Raw genomic sequence first — 6,409 nt, 5'->3', positions numbered from 1 at the left:
CATTGTTGAGTACCTCAGATTAAAATTGAAAAATAAGAAGTTTACCAAAACACTTGATTAATCCCCTTAGCGGTAATGTTGTCTTTCTCGTACATTATAAGAAAATGTATTTTGGTCATAACTTTTGAGCCCATAGTCCGATCCAGCCTATTTTTAATAGGGAACAATGGACCAACGTTCTCTGACGAATGAAACTTGTTGCGAGTAAATCGGTTTAGAGTAAGTGCTTAAAAAAGAGTTAAGACCATTTTTGCTCACACACATACAGACATTCACACACACGTACACACAGACATCACCTCAATTCTTCGAACTGAGTCGATCGGTATACAACACTATGAGTGTTTGGGCTTTTTTAAATGCTTTTAGAGCGATCATATAGCTTCTACGTATACTTAGTACACGAGAAAGGCAAAAATAGGCATTTTTTAAAATTCATGTATCTTACAAAATGGTGAATTTGGGCAGAATTTTATTCATGGTCCTCAAAGCTTAAGAGTTCAATAGTGTAGTGCATGATGTTTTACTGCGGGGTATTGCGGGGTACCAAACTGTTTTGTTCGTTAAATACTGCGTAAAATATGCTTTTACAAAACTACTAAAAACTAAATTCTGGACGGAGCTATTATTACATTATCAAGCCTATTGCATAGATCTGTTTAAGAGCTTTGTAACGATATATAAATATGTTACTTTTGAAACGAAAACATGGCAAAGCTGACCGTTTTCCCAAAAAACGCAAAAATATCATTTCTAGGAGGGCCTAGTTTGAACGCCCCCCACCCCTCCCTAAAAAATCTAAAAAATAAAAACCGTGCTGATTATAGAAATATAGGTTATAAGCTGTGTATTCATCACATTTTACTCGCCCAAATTAAAAATTGGCCTTTTGGTAGTTTTGGCCACACTTTTATATGGGGCTGTCCTATTGTGCGTTGATGGGAAATCTCAGAGGTCTTCGTTCCACAAGAAGATATTCTGTTTCCACCTGGATCAGATCTCTTGTATGAATCATCTCACTGAATGTATTTTCTCGTTAACCAGGCTAGAACAGATATCTTATGCATGCAATTTAATTTCTCATATTTTTTTGCCTCGAAAGACGTCTTATGTAGTCCATTATTTTATTAACACGTAAATGCCCAGGACGAACTTTTCATTTTGAAAACCATGTATCTCGGAGGTTTTCACTAAAATCAAGGGGAATAGTTATACTTTTATGTCCCTTTCGCGCCCTCACCCTTTTCATGGTTCAGAAAACTTGGTGGCCCAAAAGTGTAATTTTTATACGGGTCATATTTGACGATTTATCAGCTGATAAACGCCCGTTTGAACAGGGCTATTCAATATAATTCAATTGTATGAGATAAAGTGAAGAACGCATTCAGCAGCGCAAGCTGGGATGCCATCGCGCTCTCGTTACACCGGCTTAGCTTGCCGGTGGGCCTGTACCGGATTTCGGAATGCTATTTCCAGAACCGTGTACTATGATACGAGACCTATTACCGCAGGAGTTCCGCAAGGTTCAATACTGGGCCCGGTACTATGGAACCTTATGACGGGCACACCTGACAACATCCGAGTGGAGACACTTGCTCACAGATAGACCACGTGCTGGTCGACGGACGATATTTCTCGGATGTTATAGATGTAAGGTCGTTCAGAGGTCCGAACATCGACTCGGATCACTATCTTGTAGTTGCAAAAATTCGGGAGCGACTTTCCAGCATCACGAATTCACAAAACAACAGAACGATGCGTTTCAATATCCAACGCTTGTCAGTTAAAGGAGTTGGTGAACAGTACCACCAGAAGCTGGACGTGCGTGCCACCGGATCTGGCTACGTCAACAGATTGTGGGAAAATATCCACGAAGCTGTGACTACAACAGCGCAGGAAGTGTTAGGCACTGCACAGCGACGCCAATGAAATGGTTGGTTTGATGAGGAGTGCCAGCCATTCGCCCAATATATAAGAAAGGGCACAGACTAGAGTGTGGCAATTACAGAAGGATCACCCTTCTGAGTATAAAATCCTGTCGCGTATCCTGTTTAACAGACTGAGACCGCTTGAGGAGTCCTTCGTAGGCGAATTCCAGGCAGGTTTTCGTGAGGGCCGATCAACGACAGCCTGCGGATGATCTTCGAGAGACTTGAGACTCACCAGCTGTTCATTGATTTCAAAGCAGCGTACGATTCAGAAAAAAGAAGTGAGCTATGGCAAATAATGTCCGAATATGGTTTTCCGGCGAAACTGATTGAAATGAAATCAAGTATTCGGATTGCAGACGAAGTGTCAACCTCCTTTGTGACCTTAGACGGATTGAAGCAGAGTGATGCAGTTTCGAATTTATTGTTCAACACTGCACTCGAAGGCGCTATTACTAGATCTGGCGTGCGGAGGAACGGCACTATCATCCCACGGTCGCATATGCTCCTGGGCCTTGCGGACGACATCAACCTTGTTGGAATCGATCGAAGAGCAGTAGTGGAGGCTTTTGTCCCACTGAAGAAGGAGACGGCGAGGAGAGGCTTAACAATTAACTCTACCAAGACAAAGTACATGGTGACATGGTAGAGATAGAGAAAGACCTAGTGGTGTTGGTGCTGAAGTAGTGCTTGATGGGGATATGTTTGAAGTTGTTGAAGAATTTATTTGGAACGCTTGTGACATGTGACAATGACGTTTCCCGTGATGTGAAAAAACGTATTGCTGCTGCGAATAGGGCCTTTTTATGGATTACGTATCCAGGAACATACAGACGGAAACGAAATGTGTTCTATACAAAACTCTGATTCTACCAGTGGCCCTTTGTGGACATGAAACATGGACGTTGAAAGAGACGGACCGGAGAGTTTTCGTAATTTTCGAGCGAAAAATGCTGCGTACAATACTCGGAGGGAAAATAGAAAATGGTGTGTGACTCAAACGCATGAATCATGAGCTGTATCAAGTATACAAAGAAGAAAATATTGTGATTCGAATTGAATACGGCAGTCTTCAATTGGCTGGTCACTTAGAGCGAATGCCGGAAGAAAGAATAGCGAAAACAATACTCAACAGAGAATCATATATAGGCCGGCGACTTCACGCAAGGTCACGAACAAACTGCAAAGTGGTGCGTTTGGCTATTATCGTGAACTTTTTATTTTACCACTTTAGGGTGTTATTTTTTGGCATCGGTGTCTTCGGAAATAATTTTTAGAAAAATATGGCGCATCGAATGACGAAAAGTTGTAGTACCAATTTTTGCCACAGGTGGCGCTTCGAAATGTAACTTCTTTAATAAACGATTTTTAAATATGGTGTCTATGGCAAAGTTGTAGTGTAATTTATTATGATTTTTATTGCTGAAGACACCGAGTGTCCATCTATCATCGTTTTTGAAATACGGGCGTTTTATATGGACAGACCCTAAAAAAACAGTATTTAAAGATATTTTCGAAACTAACAGTTTCAGGTCAATACAATGTTCTATAAAAATGTATATATAATCAAAATGGACCACTTTCTGGAAGATACCAGGGATGTTTTTGCAAACATGACTTGTTATCGGTGACTTCATATGCAAAAGAGGGCAAATTGGGGCAAGGAAATCCCCACAGGATTTAAAATATCTGGTCTGTAGTTTCATATGCGTATAATTATGTCTGTCTCCACGTGTATCCAAACAAGTATTTTTAATTTCATAAATCGACATTTTCAACTGATATTTATATAAAAAATGAGATTTCACCACACTGCATACCACGCTGTTAAATGTTAATGTCAAAAGAAGTGCAGCGTGAAGCTATTTTTCTGTTCTCTTCATCCAATCATTTCACACAACGCAAATCTGACGTCATACGCTCCTAGAGATGTCGTAAAATCCTAGGGATGTTCCCTGGAATGTTCCAGAAAGTGGTCCATTTTGATTATATATACATTTTTGTAGAACATTGTATTGACCTGAAACTGTTAGTTTCGAAAATATCTTTAAATACTGTTTTTTGGGGTCTGTCCATAAAAAACGCCCGTATTTCAAACACGATGATAGATGGACACTCGGTGTCTTCAGCAATAAAATTCATAATGAATTACACTACAACTTTGCCAAAGACACTATATTTAAAAATCGTTTATTAAAGAAGTTACATTTCGCAGCGCCACCTGTGGCAAAAATTGGTACTACAACTTTTCGTCATTCGATGCGCCATATTTTTCTAAAATTTATTCCCGAAGACACGGATGCCAAAAATAACACCCTAAAGTGGTAAAATAAAAAGTTCACGATTTTAGCCAAACGCACCACTGTGCACTGGCTGCACGCGGTGGAATCGGACCAGGGGACCCTGAACGTTCGGGGAAACTGGCGGAACATCGCCTGAGACCGATGATTATGGAGCTCTATTATTATTATTATTATTTATTGTTACATTCATCGCACTCTTTTGCGTACATAAACACTTACGTGTTTAAAAAAAACTTTCGGCTGTCTATCTCGAAAAATTCTAGCACTAACATTGAAGTCAAATAAATAATATTAAATACAAATTGAACAAATAATAGATCTGATAAATCTGATTGGTTCGTCCTTTGCATAATCTGTCCTGTGTTGTTGAAGCCTCAAAAATCTCTGTTGTCTAAGTGGCCGAGGGACAATATCCATGCCGATTTGAGCGAGGATCCATGGCGCATCCAGTTCGCCCAGAAGAGTTTTGGCAACAAATGTGGCTCTCATATCGTTCCGTCTCTTCTGCAGTGTATCCATAGCTAATAAACGGCATCGGCTCTCATAAGGTGGCAGATCGTTGGGTGTTTGCCAAGGAAGAAATCTAAGCGCGTACTTTAAAAACTTTGATTGAATTTTCTCAATTCTTTAGATCCAGACATTATGAACAGGACTCCATACCACAACTGCTGTTTCAAGTATAGACCGAACTAAGCTAAAATAGAGTGACCTCAGGTAGTATGGATCACGGATCTCCGAATCCGGAAATCCGGAAGATAAACCCTAAATTCCTATTGGCTTTATTGATGACGTGGCTGTAATGTTCACGAAAGTTTAATTCTGAGTCTAGCATATCGCCAAGGTCCTTTACGACGCAGCTCCTTTCTAATGGTTCGTTTCCAATGGGATAGTCCCAGACGATGGGAAATTTTTTCCTGGTAAGTGATATGATGGTGCACTTCTTCACACTGATGATCAGGAAATTACGTTTACACCAATCCACAAATTTGTCGATGAACATTTGCAGCAACCGACAGTCGTCTGGTGACAACGATTTTTAAAGCATCGGCATAGACAATTTTGCAATTTTGGGGCATAACAAAACATACGTCGTTGAAAAACAAGAAGAAAATCAGAGGCCCTAGATTGCTGCCTTGTGGTACGCCGGAGTTGTTGCTGAAGGGTTCGGACTCAGTAATTCCCAATTTAAAAAAAAAAAAGCGATCTAACTTAGCTAGGAGAATACGATGATTCACTCTATCGAAGGCTGATTTAAGATCCGTGTACACCGAATCTACCTGAATTCCAAGCTCCATAGATTTCAAGCACAGTGAAGTAAATTGCACTAAATTTGTTGCTATTGATCTGCCAGGAAAGAATCCATGTTGGTCTGGTGAGATATACAACTTTGCAGATCGAAATAACTCGGTGCTCACCAAAATTTCGAGCTCTTTGGATCCTGCACTCAGTGAGGTCACACCACGGTCGTTCGATATGTCTCGCTTGTTTCCTTTTCAAAATGATGGAAATATGATGGATTTTTCCAACACATCGGAAACATCGCATGAGCCAAAGATTTATTGTAAATTGCTCTCAGAGGCCCACAGAAAACGGTATGACATTTAGTCAGCACAATGGGCGGAATCCCATCTGGCCCAGGGGCATAGGAAGATTTCAATTTCATAATGGCTCCCAGAACATCTTCATCATCAAACTCACGAACGACTGTATGTAGTGCCCCTAACGGAACATCCCTTACGGCGCCATCAATTTCATCTCTGCTAATCACACTATTATCGAAAGTGCTAGCGAATTGTTTAGCAAACAGGTTGCAGATGCCCACTTTATTGAAGGATGTTTCGCTCCCCAAAAACATGCTTGACGGTAAGCCAGTCTCCTTCCGTTTCTCGTTAATAAAAGACCAGAATCGCTTAGGATCTTTTTTTAGATCACCCTGTTTTCGTACCACATATCGACCATAAAGCACCAAATTGTAGTTTTTATACTTTGAGCTTGCGATGTTGAACAATCTTTTCGTGAATGAATTCCGATTGCTGGAGAAAGTCCTTATTGTACTTGCACGTTTTCGTTTTAAGAACTGAAGGCGCCGATTCGACCAAGGTGGTTTGCGACGACAGCGTGGGGAAGGCACAAACTCGGGAAATAGTAACGTCAGCGTAGTAGTGAAGAACCGGACTG

The sequence above is a fragment of the Armigeres subalbatus genome, chromosome 2 (assembly GCF_024139115.2).
Source record: "Armigeres subalbatus isolate Guangzhou_Male chromosome 2, GZ_Asu_2, whole genome shotgun sequence".
Classification (NCBI taxonomy): domain Eukaryota; kingdom Metazoa; phylum Arthropoda; class Insecta; order Diptera; family Culicidae; genus Armigeres; species Armigeres subalbatus.
Note: the sequence above shows the minus strand (reverse complement) of the source record.